Here is a 25,674-nt window from a genome sequence, read left to right as displayed (position 1 = left end):
TGGTGACCCTGATGATCGGAAGTCTTTGCAGGTTATGTGTTCACTCTTAGTCTAGACCTAATTCATGGGCTTGTAAGAAACAAAGTGCCATTTATCTTTCTTTAGCAAAAGCAAAGTATCCTAGCATCGTAGAAACTAGTAAGGAAGCCTTATTGCTTCGATAGATCATGTCAGAGTTTCGCTTTCAGCAGCAGCATCTGACTACAATTTGGTTTGATAATCAAAGTGCCATTCAACTATGCAAAGATCCAGTCCAACATCAGCGCAACAAAAACATTGAACTAAAAATGTATTTCATCAGAAAGCTCATTCATGACCATGTTCTTGAAGTGCAATATTGTTCAACTGATGATCAAGTTGCAGACATATTTACAAAGGCTCTCACAGAGGCGAAGTCTACTAAACTTTGATTTATGGTTGGAGTTTAGGAAGTTGTCGCTAAGGGGGGATAGGATCTATTGCCTCCTTCCTTATCCTATTGTGTCATATTTGTACATCCTTTAATCCTATCCCAAGTTGTTCTTAAGGGGGGATGTTAGGATATTGCCACACATAGGAAATAGTTAAGTATAACTTGGTCTAGTGTAGAGTTAGGTAAAGTGTGTTTCTTTACTATGTACTTTTGTAACTTACAATCCGATGGTCATGATATGTTCTAGACATTAAGTGATCCGATGGTTCATTCTCTCCTTGGTATTACCGACACTTGATCCGTGGCTTAACACCCGATTGGTTCATTATCTCTATTAAAGAGCATGGAGGGTCATTGTTCATGAGAGAAGCTTATGTAAATTTTATTTCTTTTATTAATAAATTGCCTGAAGTGGCCGATTTGGCTCAGGCCATGGACTATTTCCCTCTTTGAGGGTTTTAACCACGTCAAGAATACTGGTGTATTGATCTTTGATCTGTTTGTTAGCGGTGTCCTTTGGTGTCCTAGTTGAGGAACTTACCATGTAAATTCCTACAGCCTCTGATTGGTCCTCTGAGCTGATAAGGAAGTCGATGTTAGCAGTGACATGGTAGTACAGTTGATTACGTGGTAGAGGACATGTGTCACCCAGTTTCAGTGTTTTCAGGGGTGACATGGGGCCATTTCTAGGTGCCACGTGTCACCACTCACACGGTGACTTGTGGTAGTGATGACGTCACCCCGCAGATCAGTGATCGTAGTTGTTAAGGGGAAAAATCTTATGAAATTGGTGCAGAGCAATTGCGATGTGCGAGATTCCTCCTCGGATGTGATAAATGACTAGGGTAGGGTCAATAAGGACCTCGCGTTTGGATTGTCGGCCTGCTTCAAAGAAAAGGGTAAGGGGTCTTCTCCTCCAAGCAGGCGATTGCGATATGCTGGACTCCTCCCCCAGATGCAATAATTGAATAGGGCATGGTCTATAAGGACCTCACGTAAAGACTATTAGCCCATGCCAAGGAAAAAGAATAGAGAAGGGAAAAACAGAGTCGAAGCACAGATATGTGGGAGAAATCGATAAAAAAGGAAAAGGCCCTAGATGCGATATTTAATAAGCCATATTTCATAAAGTTTTCATGTTCGAGAAATCGACCGATGAGGGACTTCTACGATATAAAGAAAAAGGCTCCCCTGCGCAGTTATTGAGAGCTTTAGTGCCAAACACATGGGCCTGTGGTTCTAGCCCCCATTCATATAAGGAATTTATAAAAGGGGCTACAAATAAAGGAGGCCTAAGAGTTTATTGAAAATTCCCGCCTATTTGTCTGTTTTAAATAATTTAAAGGCCCATAGCACGGTACAACAATATCACTGTACAAAGATTTAAATGGGCAGATGGGCCATTAGCTGTGATAGTTAATGGAGCATGGGGTAGCTGTAGAGAAGTATGGGGGGAACTTAGGATGAATTAATGGCATGGGATGGTGCCCCATACCTCTACACAGAAAGGGACTGCTTGGGCACACGCCTTTTCCACTCCGCCTCCTACTCCATCGAGCAGGTCACTCTCACAGTTAAGGCAGAGTTAACAGAAACTGGCTGAGAAGCAAGGGGAATGCAACACAGCAGGGACGTGACTTGATTTGAATATTTCACAGGGACAGCAGAGGGACACCTCCTCCTTTCATCTCTCCATTTTCTTTCTTTGTTCATTAATTTATATTTATTTCCAAGAAGGGATTTGATCCCGATTGTAATCTTTTTGGGGCAGCAGAGCTCAACAATGATCGAGACAACTAGTCTAGCACGACAGCTGGTGCTCAGGCTCATATATTTTTTAGACTATAATTCCAGCTCCACCTCCTCTTATAAATAGGGGGAAGCAATATTATAAAGAGGTTATGGAATTTCTCACCCAGGAGGGCTGAACTCTTTGATACCATATTTTGGCTCATAACTCTGTATGTTAATGACTGTTATCTTACATTGTATTGCTTTACATAGGCAGATCTTTAGACTATCACAAAAATGGTGGTGATTCCTCCTTCTTAGCATTACAGTATGTTTTTCCTTCTGTTAATTCAATTATGTTCATATTCTTCTCTGCATGTGTGCTACAATAGTTGTTAGAAATTATTTCATGCTTCCTTAGAGATCCATGTGTATTGATTTATTAATGCACAATGCTTGTATGAAGGGCTGAAGTATATCGTTAAAATTCTCTATAAGAATCATAGCACCCATCTTCTCTCCAGTCCATTAATTCTGCTTGTAACTCAAACAAGTGTAGAATTTCCCATTGCTTGCAGCTCTATGTGTTCAAATAGAATTCTAGATGTTTTGGGCTCTATGTGATGAGTTATTCTTTCTCCTAATCCTCTTTCATTTTCTCAACAAAGCCTATTAATATGTAATGCCCTTTGAAGTAATCGACCTCCGCTGTTCTATGTGATACTACTGGGAACAATGCGTGTGAGGGAGTACTTGAAATCCATAACTCATACCTTTGGAGAAATGAACCAAGCCCCCTCATTATCTTTCATTACATGACAATTGGAGTGCTACAAACCCCTCACATATAACCTTACAAGAACTCCTCTATTTAAGATTTCCTAGGAACTAGTCTAAAATCAACCCAGAGGCTGTCTTTAGGGAGTTTCCTTGTCTCATGCTGCACTTGTGCTACACGGTGCAATATTTAGCCACAACACCAAGTACATCCCTGTTATAAGTGAAAGTGAAGCTGCTAAACAACAAGTTTTCTCCACATGAAGACTAAAAAAAATCATGCCCCTAGAGGAAAATTTGAATTGGTACTGATACAAATTTATGGGGAAGAATTCTCCTTGAAAGGAGGAAGATTTCTCATCTAAAATCCCTCAAATAGTGGATTTGGTTCCCAATACTAAGAATCCACATTAAATGACATGGAACACATTCCTAGATATTGTCAATCACTGGAGCTCCAGAATTTGTGCAATAATTTCATAATATCTTGTTCATTTATTATCCAATCTTGATCCTCCTATAGTAAAGAGCAAGTCCCTATATTATCTCATTCAAAATTTACTCCATATTCTCTGAGCAACATTTTGCAAAAAGAAATAATATTGGGCACATAATATGCAATTATCTCTAAACCTTCCTAAGGACATATTAAATCTAAAAAAACATTATTAAGTGTAGAAAGAGACATTTAATATAGTATTTATCTTCCTAGGAAAGGTTAGATGGGATTTAATTTAGGTATAATTTGGAGGCCCATTAGCCTCCATGACGATACTTTCATTGCGGTTAATACCTATGACTTGCTGTTCCATCCGTGTAAACCTCACCTTTGGAGGATCACAAGGTTTGTTCACAAATTTGTTAGCCATGATTAAGGTTTTACGATTTTCAGCCTCATCGATTTAGACCCATGCAATCTCCACAAAATACCCAAAGAAACCTGCTTTGATAACAAATGGTTCGTAAAATTTCATGGATATTCCACTGGACTGTTCGTCACAACATATATGATAATAAAATATTAAAATGCGAAATTTCTACACTATTTCAGTTTTATTAAACTTTAAGATATGTAGAATTAACTATAATTAGTGCATGCATGCGAATGAAAATTATGCATAAAAGTAGCGAATGAAAAAAAGAATCACACACACACACATAAGACACAAATTATGCTCTTGGAAACCATTTTGGGAGAAATCCCAGCTGGAAGGTGAGGCTGCTTTGCTCTCTTTGTCTATCTGGAAAATAAGGCTGTAGGTACAAAGAAGTAATTCCTGTGGCTGTTGGCTGCTATAGTGCACATATCCTCTGTATGTTCTCTACCTCCTATCTCTCTTGGCTATCTTTTCTCAACTATGGAACCAAATGCTCTCGAAAGAATGGAATGCCTCTTCCTCCTAGTGGCCCAGTTATAACATAACCTGATAGACTACTATTAAGTTTCACTACATCAACTCTTAACTAGAGTTATAATATAGACTTTTCTAGAGTCTTTTACATAGAAAAACGTAGCTAGACCATTTTCCTTGAATAATTGGCGCTAGTGTGACATCTCCCAAACAATAGGTGTGAAAACAATAAGGTCAACTTATGAGTAGCATAACTTTTGGATAACGACTCCGATTAATGTGCTTCTTGCACCGTTGGTAAAATATTTGTGTGTAGAACAACATGTAAAGGATCAAAACTAAAGCGACAAAATTTTACCCCCAAAAAATGTCATTTGATGCCTCAAAATGCTCCCAAATGTTTTTAGACCCCATTTCACCAAATTGGGTCCCGCTGGTAAAAATGGTCCCATGAGTTGATTCCTCCATTTTTTCCACTCCGAATGCATTGAGAAGGATGAAAAACAATATAATTATCCAATCTGGGTCCATGCTTGTCCCATCATGTCGCATATCACATTGCTTTCATTCTACCGACGTACCCCTCAACATTACCTGTCATATCATAAACATAGACATAGTGCAAGCACATAATATCAATCATATCCACATAATACTGACCTCATTGATCTATCAAGACTACTCTTCCCGCTTGATTACTCATAAGACTAGGAATCTCTCATGCCATTCACCTGCATAAGCGATCATTCCTCCAGAAGAATGATCCCTGATGATCCTACTAGATAATAACATACATACATACATATATACATACAAACATTAGCACAAAAAAATCATGATCCTTGATGACCCTGTCAGAAAATGACATACACACACATATATACATGTAAACACCAGCATAAACATAATTACCAGATATCATAAGGTCAAGGTTAAGAAAAAATCCTTTATCCTCGCACATCATGCACAATATTAAGAACAACAATTCCCAACGTAGCGGAGGCATCTAATTCCTAAAATCCATTTACTTTTCCAGCCTGTTACGTTTCCTGCCTGTTACGAACCTAATTGAATATCATATTCTTTCCTTCAACTACCCTTTATTCATGCACCGAGCTTCATCCAGGTCTAACATTACCTATTGGTTGGAAATATATTTGTATGTAGAACAACATGTAAAGGTTCCGCACTAAAGCGACAAAGTTTTACCCCCAATAAATGTTGTTTGATGCCTCAAAATGCTCCCAAAAGTTTTCAAACCTCGTTTCGCCAAACTGGATCTCACTGGTAAAAATGGTCCCATGAGTTGATTCCTTCTTTTTTTCACTCCGAATGCATCGAGATGATGAAAAAAAATATAATGATCCAATCTAGATCAACCGACAATCTTGCTTTTAGTGTCTCTCCACTATCCATGCTTGTCCCACTATATCGCATATCACACTACTTTCATTCTACCAATGTACCCCTCAACATTTTTTTTTAACAAGGTCAGGTAGTTTATATATTACGAAAAACTTTGCTGGAGCAAGCTCCTATTACAAAATACTGTATCATGAGAAACCTCGAAGCCATGAGATAGGAACATAGTCTCTTCTCCTAGGCTTGTGTTCAAGACTTCATGATTTTTTATGTGTATTCTAGTGTACTTCCTAACGAACTGACCTACTAGAAAGAGAAATTTACAAGTCATGGACTCTCTGACAATTTTTCAAGGCTTAAAGACTGAATGCTCCTGATTTGACTATTTTTCTTGTCATAATTGTCCAAGTTCTCTCCTTCGTTGCTCGAAGAGTCCTCTCCTTCATTGGGTTGGATACCATGTAATTTGTATGCTTATTCTTCCTTTGTCTCTGCTTTTTGCACCAAATTTTCCTGTGTATCTTTGATTTTGTTTTGCCTGAGCTGCTTCTTCTTTTGCTGCTGATGTTCACTTTCCTTTTGGCATAAACAGGATCCATTGAGAGTGTCCACAGATGAGGTTGTCAGAAGATTAGTGGCCAATATTAGTTCGCAAAGATTGGGATTAGAGGATGTGCAGTTAGGATTAACCAGAGGCGCTGATGGAAGAGGTGACTGGAGGAGCCGTCGCAACCGTCAATGGATGAGATCAACGGTCATCGAGCGTAAAAAAGTCTGCAAGTTAACTGAGCAGAAGGGCGGAATTAAACGCAGAGGTGGTATATCGGGCAGTATATAAACCATAAGTGGTAAAGGGGAGGGCTCGCTAGATTCCATTGACCAGGCACCACGTAGCATCAGAGGAGAGAGAAAACCACTTTTTGGTCGGGTAAACTTCGTGCTTGTTTACCGCCTAAAATTGGTGAGAGCTGTTCGATCCTAGCGTACATATCTATGGTGTGGTTGGTTTGCGTAGATTTGGATTGTCAGGCTGATCAAAGACCATCGGATCGAGCGCCTGATTAACGGTCCTGATTTGATTGGATATCAGAGAAAGGGGGGTGCAGCACTACGGAAAATATTATGGAGAGTGGTCCCGATGATGTTAATAGATGCGAATGAATGATATTTTGAAGTCCGGATAAGGCACACAGATGGGTTTTTCCTTTGGAAACCAAAAAAGCAGAAGTCCCTGCGAACGATAAATTTGAAGGGTGGCCAATGGCTAGATATGTTCTGGAAGGAGGGCTGATATAATGAAAGGGGCAGATGGAGGGCATGGGTGGTCAGAAGGAAATTGCGCTAGCTGAGAGGGGGGGAGAGAAGGGAGAAAAGAGGTACAAAGTGAGAAAGCTTGGTAAATGGAAGGGTGGGGGATTAAGATGAAGTCTGCACGCTGAGTAGAGGAAACACTGCTGGCTATTAGATTGGATAGGGAGGATCTTGGAAACCAAAGAATCACTATAATAACATGAAAAATGGGGATTTCCTCACCGAGATTGCGGCTGCAATTTTTGTGAATGTACCCTATGTTCTTATAATTCTTTATCTCAGCCCGAAACCTGCCTTCGATGAGATAGATTGCAAAGTAGTTCTTGTGACTTGGATCAATGTCTTCATTCATACTGTTGCTTGTATGAGAGCCCAGATTTTCATGCTTTTTCCTTTGCTTTCCCATGTTTCCCTGGCTCTTGCTGCAACGTTGTGTCCTTTGTTGATTTGTAGCTGTTTTTTATTTATTTATTTATTTTCTCATTGTGATTTTTCCTTTTGATTTGGTTAACTTTAAACATAAGGTTTTTGTTGGTTATTAAGGAACTGAGCTATGGTATTCCTCCTGATTTTCACGAATAAGCCCTTCATTTTTTTTCACTGCTTGGTTTGCAAAATAATCTACCTGTTGATTGTGAATTCTCAAGACATGTTTGTAGATTACATCGCCAGAGCCTTCCAAGTTCTTCCTGATTATTCTAAAGATTCTGTTCATGTGCTCATTGCTTGTTTTTTTGTTTCTTGCCATTGCCTCTATTATTATGGTTGATTCTCCTATTATGATGGGATTTTGGATTTCTCCTTTTTTTATTATTCTTTTTCCCATCAACAAACTTTATGCTTCTGCCTTGTTATTTGAAATTTGTCCCAAGCCCCATTCATAAGTGACATTTTCTTTCCCAGCAGGATTGAGGATTATTCCTCCTGCCCCTGCCTTTCCCAGATTATGCTTTGAAGCCCCAACAAAGTATAAACAATATCTATTCTGATTTTTCCTCTAGTTTGTCAGTTCCTCTTCACTCATTCTTATTTTCCATATACCTCCTGTGCTTGTCCTCCTCTGTGCTCTTTTCCCTATCCTTGGAATTTGATTTTTGAAAATGCACTTGTTTCTGGTCAACCAGATTTGCCAACATAGAACCACTGGAATGCATTTCCATATCCTCTAAATTGTGGCTTTTTTCTTTGTTGTGTATGGGTAGGCTTTCTCAAAGGTCTGAAGAAAATCTGGCAAGGGCTTTTTGAAATTTATTCTTATTTCCAAAGGACTTATCAGCTACTGCCAACATTCTTTGGCGAAGATACATTCTTGGAAAAGATGTTGAATATTTTCTTCAACCTGCATGCATAATGGGCATCGTGTTGGACCTTGAAAGCCTTTTTTTCTTAAGTTTTCACTAGTCAATATTCTCCCTTTTCAAAGAGTCCATATGAACATTTTTATCTTAGGCAAGCTTTCTGATTTCCATGATATTTTCCAAGAATCCCACTCTTGTTGATTTGGTTGTTCTTGAAGGATTTTGTATCCAGTCCTAACTGTGTAATTTCCACCGCTTAGGTCCCAGAGATATTCATCTTCATCATCATGGTGAATTGGCATTGCCCTTTTGAGAGCCACCTGATTTTTCTCCATTGCCCTTCCAGGTCTGCCGGAATTGCTAATATTTTCCAGTCTTGCCACTCCTTTTGCTTCCATAAAGAGATTGAGTGTAAAGTGTTAAAACCTTTACCTTTCATCCACTCTTGTATGTCTTCAATTTCTGGATGAGTCTGAAGTGGTTCTTTTCCCATGATTCTGTCCTTCCAGATTGAAATTGTTTTTCCATTGCCTGGGATTTTAGAGATGTATCTACTCATTAATGGAATTGTTTTTTTAACTATCTTCCAAACTTGGGTACATTGTCTTATTGGGATATTTCCATTAAGCAATCTTTTCCTGGTGCCATCCATATATTTTGATAAAAGAGTCTTTTTCCACCTGCTCTCTTTTCCTGTAATTAGTCTCCATACTATTCTCATTCCCAGTGCTACATTCATGAGTCCAGGTATCCGTATTGATAGCCCTCCTTGTTTGTAAGGAAGAACTACTTGCTCCCACCTAACCAGGCTAAATATTTTTTTTCTTGCTTCCCCCCCTGCCACAAGAAGCTTCTTAAGATTAGCTCCATTTGTTTGTGTGCACTTGTTGGAGCCATGATTATTGCATATTGGTAAATAGGTAGTGTTGCAAGGAGTGCTTTGATTAGTATTACCCTTCCTGCCTTATTCAGCCACATCATACCCCAACTTTGAATTTTTTTTTTCATTTTTTCAATTTGTTTAGTCCATATTTTTGTCTTCATGTTCTCTTTTGAGATTGGAAGTCCCAGATAGAAGAAGTGTGTCAATTTTTCCTGTACAGGGATGTCTAAGATTTGTGAGATCCTTTGTATAGTTCTTGGGGGGGTATTCCATCCATATATCCTACATTTTTCATTGTTTAATATCCCACCTCAAACCTATAAAAAAACTCCTTGCTATTATTGTTGAAGCCCCTCCCTGCAACAAAGTATCATTAGCAAAAAGTGAGTGGTTTATGGTTTTTACTCCTTTTTCTATTCTGATCCCTGTGATGTTTCTTTCCTTTCTTTTATTTTCCAAAGCCCTGCTTAAAGTTTCTGCCATTATAATATATATGAAGGGAGAGAGAGGACAACCTTGCCTAAGGCCTCTTGTGCTTTGGAAGAAGTCACTGGGCCTTCCATTTATGAGGGGTGCAATCCAAGGAGTAGAAATGCATGCCTGTATGAATTCCCTTATATCTCTTGAGAAGCCAAGTTTCTGGAGGACAACCATTAGATATGGATGGCTGACCCTGTCAAATGCATTAGCCATATCTAGCTTGATTATGAGGCCTTTCTCTTGCCTTAACATACTAGAATGTACAACTTCCTGTACAATAATGACATTATCTATGATTTGCCTATTGGGCACGAAACCTCCTTGGTTTTTAGATATGATTATTGGGAGTACTTCCTTGGTTCTATTTGCAATTATTTTTGTTATTATCTTATAAGAAGAATTGCAAAGAGAGATAGGTCGAAACCTGTTGAAAGTTGAGGGGTTTTCTTCCTTTGGGATTAGAGCAAGATAGGAAGATTTTGTGTTTCCTCCTATTTTTTTTTTTTGGAAGACATTCTTCACCGTTCTTAAGAAATCCTCTCTGATGGTATACCAGTGAGATTTGTAGAAAGATATTGTGAAACCATCTGGCCCGGGGGCTTTGTTTGGATGCAGGCTCCATATGTCCACCACTACCTCTTCTTCTGTGGGATCCTTGCACAGTGCAGAATTTTGTTCTTTTTTAATTTTTTTTTTTGTGTGCTTTAAGAAATATTCACTCTCAGCCATTTCTCCATTGGATGATAGTAAGTTTTTAAAGTGCTGATAGGCTGGTTTTTTTAGTTCCTCTGCACCTCTGACCTCTTGGATTTCGACTTGAATTTTTTCTATTTGGTTTCTTTCCCTTATTTTCATTGTATTGTGGAAAAAGGATGTGTTTTTGTCCCCTACCTTGAGCCACAGACTTCTGGATTTCAATCTTGCCTCTCCTTCTTCTTTCTTGTTTTCCCTATATATTTCCCAGAATATTTCCTTCTCTCTTAGATAATCTTGCTTGCCTTCTTCTTTGTTTTCTTTTTCAGTTTGCATGCTTTCCATTTTCCGCTGTAACCATTTTTTTTTTTTAATTCCATTTGCTCTTGCCCATTCCTTTAATTTGGTTCTTGAAGTTTTTAATTTTGTTTCCCAAATATACTGAGGTGATCCTGTTACTCTTGGCTCCCATGCTTCCTTGACTAGTTCGCTGTTTTTTGTGTTGCTGTCCCAAATTGCGCTGTATCTAAATGGGAGTGGTCCCTGATTTTCCATTTTTCCCATGCCTATTGTCACCGGTTTATGATCAGATGTTGTGGTGTGTATAATTTTTGATTTTATGGAGTTGTGCACTGCTACTATGTTTTCTTGTATCAGAATTCTATCCAACCTTTCTTTTATGTTTCTTTTTCCCACTCTTTTATTGCTCCAAGTGTATTTCCCGTTGCTTGGTGGGATGTCTATTAAATTATGTTGTTCCATTATTTCTTCTAGAATATCCCTGGATGGGTTAGTATGGTATGTTCCTCCAAAATTTTCTTCTATACTTCTTACCAAATTTAAATATCCTCCTAGAATTATTTTCCCAGCTTGTATTTCTTTTAGTGCTTCTTTTATGGTGGCCCAACATTGCTCTTTTTCCTTGTAGTGATTTGGGGCATATATATTTATAACACTGTACCTCTCTTTTGTGCTGATTTGCATTAGATCCATTTGGATCCAATGCTGGTATTTTTTGTGTTTTATTAACTCCCAGGTTCCTTTTTCCATATTGTGCAAATACCTCTAGACGCTCCTGTTGCCTGTATTTCTTCCCTTTCATAATTTCTGATTTTTTTTTGATATTTTTAGTTTCTTGATTTTTTGTTTTTGTCTCCTGAATCATAAGGATATTTGGGTTTTCTTTTGCCAGAATGTATCTTGTGGCATTTTCTTTGACGGATGATCCCATTCCTCTGCAATTCCAGGAGACCACTATCATTATTTACTTGTTGGGTGGTGCATGGCTCCTTTCCCTCTTTGCTGGCTCTTTTCGTTGTTTCCTGTACTCCTTCCTAAGAAGGTTTCCATAGGTTGCTGCATTCCTAATGCCATTTCCTTTGCTGCTGCTTCATCCCTGAGTTCTTTGTTTGTCTTTCTTCCTGCTTTTTTTTGATATTCTACATTTGGGGGTGCTTCCTTTGACTATTTTCTGGTTAGAATTCTGTCTACTGGGGGGTGGGGGGTGCGAGAGTTTGATACTAGAGGGGATGAAGGGGGGTTGGGGGTATGTTGTGGGGATCTGGATCTTGGTCCAGGGGATGGGGGAGCTGAAGGATCCAGAGGCTCAAAAGGATTAAGGATGGCAAGAGGATTATTATCTTCTTTGGGTGATGTGGGATGGAGATCAGAGGATGCAGAGGGTTGTGAGGTAGATAGATTTGTTTGTTTGTGGACTGTCTTCTTTCTTTTGACTTGTTCCCATTTGTTTCCTAGATCTTCACTCTTTTCATTTTAATTTTTTTTTTTTTGTACATCTATTTGCAAAATGACCATATTCATGACATACCTTGCATTTGAAGGGGATTTGTTCATAATCCAGCTGTTGTATGTGCGTCCACTGGTCCACTTTGATTTTGATAGCTTATGTTAGCCCTTTCCTAAGATCCACTTCTATACAGATTTTGGCGCATGCATGCAAATTTTCCTTTGGCTCGCATCTATCTATATATTTCCTAACTGCGTTACCTATGGCTTTGACTGAATCATCCCCCAACAGTGAAGGGGGAAGATGTGGCATCTAACCTAAATGGGGACGACATTGGGGACATCCATTTCTGGGTCGAAATCCAACGTCCATCTGTTTAGATACAAACCCCTTGTATCCATAAAATAAGGTCCACTCCTAAAAATCAGATCTCAATCCTCGGTTTCAAAGTGAAAGGTGTAGTATCCTCTTCCACAAAACCTGATTGATATTTTTCCATATACTGACACGGTCCAGTTCCTTTCTACCCATTTTTGCACAGTTTTGGGCGAAGGCCATAACCTCGCAAACGTCCCCACTAATCCACGCTCCACCAGAGAAAGTGTGGCTCTACAGGGAAGGGCAGGAGGAAGTGAGATTTCAGGAATGTCTTCCAATCTTGTAACAAACTTGGTGACTGATGGTCTGTTCTTTGCCGGGCCCATTGCGGAGATGAGAGAGGCAAAATCTTTTGTTGTTCCTTCATTTTCTTATTGTTGATCTGAGAGAGGCTCTCCATCCTCTGATGCGTCCATGGTGCTCAAACCCCAGTAGCAGGAGGCCACTGAGGGGCAGCTGTGAGCTTCGTGCGACATTCTCTAGCTAGGGCTTCGTTGCTCCTTCAACAAGCAGCGGGCGCACAATTTTTTTTTTGTGAATTAACAAGTGGTCCTCATTAGTAAACACGGACGCATGCCATATAAAAGGGTCAAATTAAGACACCTGCTCTCTAAATTTTTCCATATGATACAGGAGGCTGTGAATTGACAAAGGAAAGTAACGAAGGTGGTTAGGGTTAAAGTGTGGAGACAATCAGGAGCTTTTTCCCGTTGGTGAGTTCAATAGCCTTCCTATCATTCCAGGTGTTTTCCCTTAACATAGGGAGAGATCTTATCTGTAGAAGGATTGCCTGCCATGGACAGGTTGTAATCTTTTACTGGAAAGTGAACACGCACGGAGAATGAGGTTGTCGACAACAATAAGAGGCAAAAATCTGGAAGTGGTAGAGAGCAAGATTTGCCTGGTGTTGATAGTATTGTGTATCATGTGATTCAAGTTATAGATATTATTCCAGGACCTGTTGATGATCGCGTGATAGTAATCTTCAGCTCATCGTCAAGCAACGACAAGGAGAAGCATGCAAAGGATTTGTAATGGTGAGAATGAACCTGTAGTCTATCCAGCTCAGGATGCTCTTCTAACCAATGTACCCGTCAACATTACCTATCATAGAATAAACATATACATAGTGAAAGCAATAATATCAATCATATCCACATAATAATGACCTCATTGATCTATCAAGACTACTCTTCCCGCTTGAATCCTCATAAGACTAGGAATCTTTTCATTCCATTCACCTGCATAAGCAATCATTCCTCCACAAGAATGATGCATGATGATCTTGCTAGACAATAACATACATACATACATATATACATATAAACATTAGCATAAAACAATCATGATCCCTAATGACCTTGTCATAAAATGACATACACATGCATATATACATATAAACACTAGCATAAACATAATTGCCATATATCATAAGGTCAAGGTTAAGAAAATTTCCTTTATCCTTGCACAACATGCACAATATAGAGACCGAAAATTCCCAATGTAGTCGAGGCATCTGATGCCTTAAGTCCATTTACTTTTCCTGCATGTTACCTTTATCATGACTTTCTTTCCATCTTCCATTTACACCAATGTACCTAACCAACCTAATTGACTGTCATATTCTTGCCTTCAACTACCCTTTATTCATGCACAGAGCTTCATCCAGGTCTAACATTACCTGTTGGTTTTCATTAAGCTCTCTCTGAGCTCCATTAAATTTCTCTTTCTATTAGGTAATTTAATTGATCTTAAATTACTTGCATAAATGATCAACCAGGGCTAGTAAGATGATGAAGTGTAAGCATATTGTATGTACTAGAAGTATTTGATTATTCACACAAATTATAAATTAAATTGAGTTATTGAAATATAAATTCTAAATTAAATTAATTTATTGAAATGCACATGAGAAAAGTAGTTGTTCCTACAAAATGAAATGATCACACTCTTTTACTAAAAACTACTTATGGAAAATATCACACTCTGCTTTGAAAGAATATCTCACAAATAAGCATATAAGTAAATCAATCCCACACTTGTTGTAAATGAAAATTAATTATACTCTTCACACCAATTATATACACATTCAAGTTTAAAAGGAAAGACTACTATTAATCTTATCACACATATGTTAAAATAACATTCACAATTGTTTGAAATCGAAATGAAATAAACCTGTACTTAAATACATCCACACTTGCTTGAATTATAAATAACACATGCTTGAAATGTAACATCTAATTCTTCAAATAAATTCTTTGTTCTATAAGGAAATAAAGTTTTGCCTAAGTATAAAATCATATTGCTATCATCACTGCTGCTAAGCTTAATTCATGTGCATCCAGAATCTATAAACAAAAGAAATGATTAGTAAAACAATCCTAATTCGAATATGAAAGAAATAAAAAATTCAACTACTCAATCGAATAGGTAGAAATCTTATGAAATTATATGTTTAAATTCTATCTATTGAAAAACAAACAAGAATCCTTACTGCTCGAGGGGGCCCTTCATGAGAAGTAGGTAATCACGCCATCGATCAAACATTCAACTACACATGGGAACAAAAAGGTTCTTTCATAAATTGGATATTAAAAACAAATTTTAAATCTTCACTATCGTGTACTTCTTCACAACTGTTGGCTTAAGGGGGCCTGACCCAGGTTTAGAATTACTCGTGTCAACCAATAAAACCCTAACTATTGGCCTTTTCGGCAACAACCTTTGTAGTGCAGGCTGCAGTCTCACCTAAAGTAGTATTAGGGAATGTTAGAACAAGGTTTCTGCATCCAAAGGCTTGTGTGATGGTCTTTCGAAGGTTCTTGTTGGCTTGTTGGGGCCTGATCCAGGTTCAGAGTTAATTATCCAAACAAATCCCTGTACTACTAGCCCTTTCGGCAACAGTCCGCGGAGTGTGGACTGAGGTCTCACCCGAAGTAGTATGGGAGGGTGCTAGAACCAGGTTTCCACACCCTTGAGATGTCTGAGAGGTTCAACTAGTCCAATGTTTGTTTCTGCACGTAGGTTGCTTCGCGCACTTTCCTGTCCCTCACGACTTGATACACTGCCTTCACGCAACCCTAACCAGGGGCTGTGGAGTTCCCGCGCCGCACTCTGCGCTGTTACCCGAGGTCTTACTTATCTTCCAGTACTAGTTAATTACCTTCACCTACATGAATGCCTTAAGTTATAATTGGTTATACAAAACATTCATACAAGTTCGCGTAGTAAATAAACATTATACTTGCAAATTATATCTAATCATGCATTAAACCAGGGAAAGATACACAGAAATGTAGTAAAACTTCTCTTTATTGATTCTCCCAATGGTTACAGACTTGACCTGCCCTGCGCACTCAGCTGCAGGGGTCTGCGCACTCAGTTGCAGACTACTGGGCCTCTGCGCACTTAGCTGCAGAGCCTGCTCCTACTCTATGACACACAAACACATTTTACACTTCGACTCAATCCCTTAGACTTCTCACCTTTTTCTATTCCATCTTCTATTGGTTATTTTATACAATTAGAGCCTCGCTCTATTTATACAATCCCATGGTCCATGGACCATGGGTAGGTCTATCCAGCCGACATTACATTACAAAAACTAGGGCGGAAAACCTTGTGACTCTATTATAATTTCACGCTCCGCGCTCGTAATTCGTGGAGCTTTTACAAGAAGATTTGGTCAAAGCTTGGGCTTTAAGCCCCAAAACATGCCTTGGGGGGATTCCATGCCCAACAGGCCCCCAATACAAACATCGTGCTTCACCCTCGGGTCACTCTTTCGGCGCGGAGATCTTTGCGTGGAGTCCCTCCAATTGTGCTCAAACTGTGGCAAGGTCGGTAGTGCATTGAGCTGCTACTTGCTGGATCTACTGCATGCGTTGTTACGAGACCACTGTGTTGGAAGTGCTTCTTTGCCTCAGTGCATGTATCCCCTGCATGTGTACAAGTTTACCTTCAATTTCTACTATGATGGTGAAGACCTCGTTGATACAAGGCTGAACACGCGCTTTCAGGACTGCTTCCTTGTGTTGTGCCGTGTCCACTTGTTCTTTCTGCACTTTGGCCTGTTGCTACCACGCGAGTCTCTGAGTGAGTGTTATAGACACTTTTTTGCCTTACAGCTCTAAGCATGAAATGTCCATAATCCAAGGGATCCAAAGTCCCTAAAAGTGTTGTTCCTACCCCTAGAGGAACAAGGTCAACCAATTATAGCTTCTCCCAGAAGTTCTCCACCAGAAACTACTCAGAATCAGTCAAATCAGGATCATTTCAGCTGCTCCACTAGCTACCTGCGTTGCATAGCACCCAAGTACACTAGATAGGTGCGTTGCAATACACCTAAATGCACTACCAGGGTGCGCTAAGCGGGAAATTCCAAATGGCAATGTCATTCCGCGAGGTGGACAGACCATGGAAGCTTCCAGAATCTTCCTCAATGACACTTGCCTCACTGAGTTCGACCAAGGATGAGTAAGAGGCTCTCAGCCTCCAAGTGGAAGCAAGAACTGACAAAGAGAAGCCATAAGTCAAAACATAAGCTGACTCATCCTCTCTGCTTACATATATATATGGATCCCTCATCCCAGAGATCCAGAGGCTGGAATTTTGTACTTTGCAGAGAATTGCTGTTGGTTTTGAGATTGAGATTAGTGCATTGGGTGATTTATGCTTTGTTGGAGGTGAAGAAGGGATTCCTTTGCTGGGAGGTAGATGCTGGATCGGGACTCACTTGGTTGTATCTCCTCCTGGATCTTCTTATTATATCAATAAAACTATTTGAGTTTCTCCTACATGCTTGTGTATCAATGATGTTTTGTTATATTTGCATGTTTAGCTTAAATATGATCCTAAGCTATTTATGAATGTAAATCTATGTCTTTGTGTAGTTTTCCTCTTCTATGATCTTGCAGGAACTTGGTGAAGCTGGGCAAGTAAGGGAGCAGGTAGCTGGAAGCTGTCAAAGAGTAGAGTGATTGGATCAACAAACTAGCGCAAGACATAGGTTAGTTCATCCTTCCTCTTCATTTACATTTCATAAAGAAGAATACAAAAGTAGTTTTCCTTGTTTGTTGCTAAGGCACTGTCACACCTTAGAGTGGGATAGGGGCGTTCTGAGTAGATACTTTTCCCAACAACAAAATGGCGACTCCGCTGGGGATCGTGTCTAGTTAGTTTGTTTGTGTTTCTCTTGTTGTTTGCTTCATAAACACAGAAGTAGCAATCGAATTGCATTTGTAATTATCAAATGCAAAGTAGCTGCTACTTCAATCCACCCACTGAATTTGTTTATGATTTGAACAGCTGATCCACAAATGCTCTAATTTCCCTTTGTGATAGCTCTTAGTCCTCCTTTAAATCATCCCTCTAATTGTACCTTACTGATTGCTTTTACTCGACCAAAATCCATAGATTAAACTGCAAACCGTGACCCAGAACCCGGATAGAAGTCTCGTTTCTGCCCCAGCGCAGGCTCTGTGAAGAGGTTCTGCATTTCAACACAGGTCCCGAGAGGGCTACCTACGCTGCAATTTAGTTTCTCTGTGCAACAGGTGCGCTGATCAGCCTTTGCCCTATGCAGCTGAGGTTCTTTGCTTCATTTTGTTCAATTTTATCTCTGATTTTTGCAGCCTGTTATTAGTGTGTGTACCTATCTGAAAACCCCTTTTCTTTGCCTTAATTCCGCCTCCTTTGTACAAAAAGACTGTAGGTGTTCTTTGTGTGTTTGTTACATCATTTACAGTTTTCCATTGAAAAGTAAAATAGTCATATTGTCGTCCTTAGATTTAGATCTGTCGTAAGTGTCGATTTTGATCTTAGGAGAAAGTTTGTTTGCTGTTGACAGTTGATTATACCTTTTACTTTTACCTTTGGTTTGAATTTGTCACTTTCTAGTGTCGAAACGAGTGTTTATTTCAAAATCATAAAGTGTCGTAATCTTCTCTACCTTTTTGATTTCGAAAAGAAGCTTGTTTGTGTTTTTCACTTGAAAGCAAATTCAAATTTGTACATCAACTTTCTTTTTAGGCATCAATATTAAGAAAGTGAAAACAAATACATGCATATGTGCATTTGCATAATGATAGTTTGTATGGTTTGATTTAGGAAAAGTGCATTTACAGTGTGCTCTTTGCTCTTTGAGAAAAGATTGTGTCTTTCTTTTCCCCTTGTAGCTAGGATTTTCATTGTTGAAAAGAGATAAAAGCTTGCTTATCATCTTTAGATTGCATTTAGGAATTACATCTACATCTCGTGGTGATCCAAAAAGGCAAACTTCTAAGAAAGATCAACTTAAAATAAATTGAATGAATCTAACAACGCTTTGGAACTTAACGCACAACATAGAGGTCTAGGATAGAGACGTGTTCTGGCGTCGTAAAGCCTGGTAACTGTTGTCCTCACTGATGGTTGGGTGATTCCTCCACTGTGAGACGATAAGTGCCAGTACGGATTGAGCTCCCATGTACCGTCGAGTATATATTGGGAGACCCCTATAGGCTTAAAACCTTTTATCCATAGGAAGCCGTGTCAGCCGCCCTACTGATCGCAATGCACCGAACACAGCATTCGGGAAGATTGAATGCCGTACCGTAAAACGTATTCTGCAGTTTTGTGATTGGTTTGGCACACCCTCTACCTAGATCTCCAGAGCAGTCCCTTTCGTTCCTTTTCAGACTCCTTAACAGAAAAGGTCCATCTGAGCACTTGTCACTTCAGGCTCATTAAAAATCGAAGGAGACTAGAGTCATCTTTTGTTTTTTCTCGACTCTTTAAAATTGAAAAAACAAGTTGTGTCCAAGAGTCGTAAAATTTATTTTAAACGGAATATTTATACCCTTTTCCTACGTTGATATTAGGTTGAGAAAATGGAGTCTACCAACCAAGGAATTCCCCTTGGTGGAAATCCTAGTCCCTTCTCCTCTTGGGGAGATGTTGGTGCACCCCATATGGCCACATTGTCGCTTCCAGGACTGACAATTGGCTTGCCAGTCTGGCTCTTCTCAACCAATGTCGTTCAGAACACCACTATTCCTGAACAATCGAATCAACAACTAGACCAGTCCAGAGTTACCCACCAACCTTCTACTTCCTCTAATTCTTCCTCTCCTCCTTCCTCTTCGCTTGATGGGGCTGGCAAAGCCAAGAGTCAAGTTTTTAAGGAGAAGAAGGAAAAGAAGAAGAAAGAGAAGAATAAGAAGGAGCCAAAAGCGAATGGGGGCAAACGAGTGTCGTCTAATGAAAATCCACACACTGCACTGACCAGGCCTAAATCGCCATGTGTCATTTACAAGGGAGACCACTTTCACAGAGATTGTCCTTGCATCCCTCGGATACTAAGGGACTGGTCTCCCCGTTTGCACAATCCGGTGTCGTCAACCTCTGATGACCATGTTGAAAGCACACCGTCAACTAGCGAAAGTGAAGTCCCAGGACAAAAAGGGAGAGCTAGATCTCCCTGTAAACTGTGCGAAGTTGATCACGCCATCCACCGTTGTCCCTTCTTAGACGAAGCTAAAATAGTTTTGGATGATCGTCCGGTTTCACCGTTACGACTTCCTCCTGGGTATAAAAAACTCTTGCCGAGTCCTTCGTTAGTTGAGAATCCACCTGGCCCGCTCAAGTGGTCAGCTGAAGCGCCTGTCATTGAAGATGAACCAGCTGAATCCATACTCGACGAAAGTCAAAAGGTCGAGACGGCAGTTGACCTGGTCTTGCCTTCAGAGGTTTTATCTTCGAATGCACAGTCAGTGGAGAGAACAAGGATGACACCGTCCAAATTCTCTTCATCAACACAGACTCCAATGAACACGGGGCCAACCTACCCATTCCTTTACCGCAGGAAGGAAATTCGTCAGAGCCGTACCCGACCGTCTACTCGGTCCCACCTCCAAGCAACCTAATTGTCTCCTTCGACTGGAATCAACTAGGCAGACCCCGTTTACCAGCAAGCATACCATTCAGAATTATCGTCATAATATATAGAATGGTCATGGTTGGTACCATCATAGATGAGGGGGCTTCTGTGAGTATCCTTTCCTCTACTACTTGGAAAGTTCTTGGTTCGCCATCGCTTTTGCCTGAGATGAGAAATCTGACAGGCTTTGATAAAGGAACCAGTCGACCTTTAGGGATCCTCCCCAATATGCCCATAACATTGAAAGGGAAGACAGTTCAAATGAACGTAATGGTCGTTCAAGGACCCTTGGATTATAACCTACTCCTTGGATGAGACTATATTTATTGCATGGGAGCCATTGTCTCCTCACTCTTTAGAGTAATGTGTTTTCCGCACGAAGGAAGAGTGGTCAAGCTCGTGGACCAGCTTTCATTTCCCGGATCACGCATCGCAAATAGTCATATACCGTCCCTAAATGGTCTCTTCACGCAAGAAATGTCTCAACCCACGGTCCGTCCTCCCGATGAGCGCGAGTAATTCGGAGGGATACGACTGGAACCCAGGGGGCATGCGTCCTGGTCTGCTTCGGCAGGAAAACTTCGGGTATGGGTAGGTTTCCGCGGGAGAATATGACTAGTCTGTACCCCCTCCGTCAGTGGAAGAGGGGTTATTCTAGAAAAAGATTCTCTTGTCAAAGTTATGTGAGTGGCGCTCGTCTCTGCTCACCTTTGTTTATTTCGGTAGACATCGCCGAGGAAATGTTTCATTTGTAACGCGAATGAGACAATCTTTGGTAACCTGAAAGAGGTAGGCCTTTCCTGATAGAACAAATGTTTTGTCTGCAAATTGAGGGGTAACCTTGAAATCGTATTTTATACCTGGGGGCATGCAAACCTTTTGGAGTGCAAGCAAGGGGTGGCTATTTATTTTTTAAATTTTTAGGTCCTCCCTTTAAACCTGTAGGCTAACCCTTTAAACTCGTAGGATTAGTCGTTTCCTAACTTGCATAAAGAAAGGATGTGGGGCAAAAATCTAAATGTTGCCGTTTTATATGAGACATTCTTATCATATGACTGGATTATCGAGCAGTTTTAGCACATAGTTCATGCTTGTTAAAAAATAAACATAAGACCGAGCAAGTGTTTCAATCCGCATTTAAGCTCGTTAAAAAATGAACTATCCTCCGGTAAATAACCACCGTGAATGTAACATTATCAGCCATTAAAGCCTTGGTCGTGTTTGCACCGTCACCTCCACTTTTCCATTGGCCAATCATTCACCTCCATTTGACTGTTCACCCATTTTGAGGGACAGCTGCGAAGAGTGATTTCACTAGCCATCCTTGTGACACTGCCGTGCTCGGAAAATTCCAACCCTTACCTGGAATCAGCTGCTACCCATTTTATCACTCGTTCCTCAAAAGACGAGTATTCTTTAAGCTCTTTTCATCTAACTCGTAAAATATGAAAAGATTGCCTAGTTTTTGCCTTCCAGCTCGTTAAAGCGACCGGAAGAGCTATCCCTCCTCTAGATTTTAATCTTTTTGGACCTGAGGGATTATTGCACAAAAAGATCGAGCGCTTGTTTTGTTCGGCTCGTTAAAACTATCGAAAATTCATCCCTTCTGTATTGTTTTATACTTTTTCGGACTTAAGGGATTAGATGACGAAAAAGGAATTCCGGAGTTAACTTTACATGCCTTTTCAGACTCTCTAAAAATGAAAAGGACCGAGCTATCTTTGTCGTTAAACTTGTTAAAAACATTAATAGTGACAAACTTGTCTTTAGACGAGAACGAGTTTCACTATCGCTAGGATCGTTAAAACATAGCGATGGGTTTGCCCGAAGGGCAAATTATAGAACAAGCATATGTTATCCTCCTCAAGCTTGAAAAAAATAAAGAGGTACTGGTCAGCAATGACTGGGGAAAAATTGGGAAGAAACTCAAAGAATCTTTATTGGTAGCAAGTCGCTCTTGAACATGACACTTCCACTCCGTGCCTGAGTCGGGTTGGGTTGTTTCATTCACCGGTCACATCACCATGGTCTCGCCATACCATCCACATTTGGGGTAAATGCTACCAATCCATCATATAAGTGTCGCCGACATGTCCAAGTGAAGTCATCCAGAGAAGTCACCCGTGTCCCATCCACTACCATACATTATACTTCATTCCTTCATGACTGCCATCCTGAACCATATATCATCAGATCGTTTTCACCTCCATCAAAATCATTTGCTCCGTTCCGTGTCATTGATGTGGGATTCATCAAGGCCCTCCTTTGACGGATTGCTTCTTGTCGACATCAGCTCATTATCCAAGAAGTTGATCTAGGGACACCCCATTCAGTACTTTGAAGCTTGCATGCCTAAATGGCAAGTTTCTCACTTCCGGCGACAGGTATACATCAATGACCTTTGACCGAAAGATTTTGCATGGTGTTCGACGCCAAGTCCTTTATTCACACCACGTGAATTGTACTGCAGTACCTTGAGGGTCATCATCCTTATCGGTGATTCCTCTCGCGCTTGTTAACAGTTTACATCATTGACTAGTAATCAAGTGATGTCTTTCCATGTTCGACTTCAAAACATTTCTCACATGGATCGACTTGTACATCGAGTGAAGATCGGACGAGATTGAAGACCCCGGATCTAGTTTCATCCATCCGGGCTGCGATATATATTTAGGAAAAATAAAAACATTGACATGTACAGCATTGCAGCACAGATGATCATCCTACCAAAAGGATGATGACTTCATCAGAATCATCAGTACATAAAAATGAATTTATAAAGCTGAGCATGGGAATGCCCGCCTCAGCTAGATCATGAAAACAGTATGAAAATAATGTATTGTATTGTATCTTATTACAGGTCTCCTCCCAGCATTGAAAGAACTTCGGATCCTCCTAATAAAGCATTTCACCTGATAAACGGCCTCATACTTTAGGGGGCAACTGTTATAGACATTTTTGTGCCTTACAGCTCTAAGCATGAAATGTCCATAATCCAAGGGATCCAAAGTCCCTAAAAGTGTTGTTCCTACCCCTAGAGGAACAAGGTCAACCAATTACAGCTTCTCCCGGAAGTTCTCCACCAGAAACTACTCAGAATCAGTCAAATCAGGATCATTTCAGCTGCTCCACTAGCTACCTGCGTTGCATAGCACCCAAGTACACTAGCTAGGTGCGTTGCAACGCACCTAAATGCACTACCAGGGTGCGCTGAGCGGGAAATGCCAAATGGCAATGTCATTCCGCGAGGTGGACAGACCATGGAAGCTTCCAGAATCTTCCTCAATGACACTTGCCTCACTGAGTTCGACCAAGGATGAGTAAGAGGCTCTCAGCCTCCAAGTGGAAGCAAGAAATGACAGAGAGAAGCCACAAGTCAAAACATAAGCTGACTCATCCTCTCTGCTTACATCTATATATGGATCCCTCATCCCAGAGATCCAGAGGCTGGAATTTTGTACTTTGCAGAGAATTGTTGTTGGTTTTGAGATTGAGATTAGTGCATTGGGTGATTTATGCTTTGTTGGAGGTGAAGAAGGGATTCCTTTGCTGGGAGGTAGATGCTGGATCAGGACTCACTTGGTTGTATCTCCTCCTGGATCTTCTTATTATATCAATAAAACTATTTGAGTTTCTCCTACATGCTTGTGTATCAATGATGTTTTGCTATATTGGCATGTTTAGCTTAAATCTGATCCTAAGCTATTTATGAATGTAAATCTATGTCTTTGTGTAGTTTTCCTCTTCTGTGATCTTGCAGGAACTTGGTGAAGCTGGGCAAGTAAGGGAGCAGGTAGTTGGAAGCTGTCAAAGAGGAGAGCGATTGGATCAACAAACTAGCGCAAGACACAGGTTAGTTCATCCTTCCTCTTCGTTTACATTTCATAAAGAAGAATACGAAAGTAGTTTTCCTTGTTTGTTGCTAAGGCACTGTCACACCTTAGAGTGGGATAGGGGCGTTCTGAGTAGATACTTTTCCCAACAACAGTGAGGGCCACCGTCTATGCAGTTCCTTTGACGCTGTCATACTACTATTGGAGTTCTTGCGCCTTTGTCTCTATGCGCTGGATGTTGGGGTCCTCCTACAGATTTGTGAGGACCTCAAATGATTCTTCCAACATGCTGGTGCAGTCTCGCACTGCACTGCCAATTTCATCCAGTCCCACTGTGATAGCGCTAGCGTGTTGTTCTCTGACTTCTGGGGGGGTGGACGGCTACACCTTTAATCGCAACTTGGTGATCTGAAGGTTCAACTCCAGTTGAACCTTTGTCATTTCTTCCCTTGCCTCACGTACCCCTGTTGCTAACCTGTGGATGCGCGCCTCTGCTAGTATGTCTGCTGGGATGGCCAGCTCTGGGACGCTTTGGCAAGCTTCGTCTATTACCTGTACTAGCTGTTGATTCTACGACACCACTTTGTCGTGCTACAAGCTCAATTGTTCCATATTGATTTTCTGCTTCGAGACCCTTCAACGCGCTAACCGTAGGCCTGTCAGCCTCATTTGTTGTCACTAGTGCCCCTTCTGGCAGCACTATGATATTCGTCACCCGAGCACACAACATCTATTATGTTGCTATTGTTCCGTCTGCAAGGCTGGTCAAAAGGGTACCAGCCTGAGGAGGGCGCACCTGCAACTCATGCAGCTGTGCTCTGAGGGCCCCCAACACAATCTGGTTTTCATGCATGAAATTTTGGAGGGCCTCGGAGGTGACATCGCGCACTGTCTCACCGATGTCGTGTAGATCACGCTCGGTTAGGGTGATCGGGTCAATAAACAACTTCGATGCCTTGACCTTCTTCCTTGACCCTATTCACTCGATTGGGTGCTGGCGCTTCAACTGTGTTGACATAGTTTGTGGGTCTACACCTCCCTCTTCTTCCTCTGCTTCCTACCCATGCGAAGGTGACATTTGGCCCTCGCGTGCCTTCGTGGCTGCCTCCTGTGCTACTGTTGTTGTGGCCTTTTCTTGCTCAGTTGCTATCTATGTAGCATCTTGCGCCGCCCACACTTCTGCTGTTGCTGCTTCCTTCCTTCTCTTTTCTGCCAACTGTGCGATGTGCAGCTTGGCCTCGTCTTTCTTCCTTTGTGCTGCTGACTTCTCTATCTCCACGATGTCTAGAGCATGCCACTCCAGCAGCCATGTCTCTAGGACATTAAATATGACATCGTCTATGGATACAAAGGGTAGCTTCCTCCATTGTTTGGTCGGGTCCTTGCGTGCTCTGATGTAAATGCTATGGATGTCCACTTTAAATTATGCAAAACTCTAAAGGCTGTTGTAGATAGTGGGCAAGAACGGAGGCTTGCAGTTGATCCCCATTCTGAGG

The sequence above is a fragment of the Pinus tabuliformis genome, chromosome 5_1 (assembly GCF_031772625.1).
Source record: "Pinus tabuliformis cultivar Carrire ecotype Pingquan chromosome 5_1, CPIR1, whole genome shotgun sequence".
NCBI classification, from domain to species: Eukaryota; Viridiplantae; Streptophyta; class Pinopsida; order Pinales; family Pinaceae; genus Pinus; species Pinus tabuliformis.
This window is presented reverse-complemented; position numbering follows the sequence as displayed.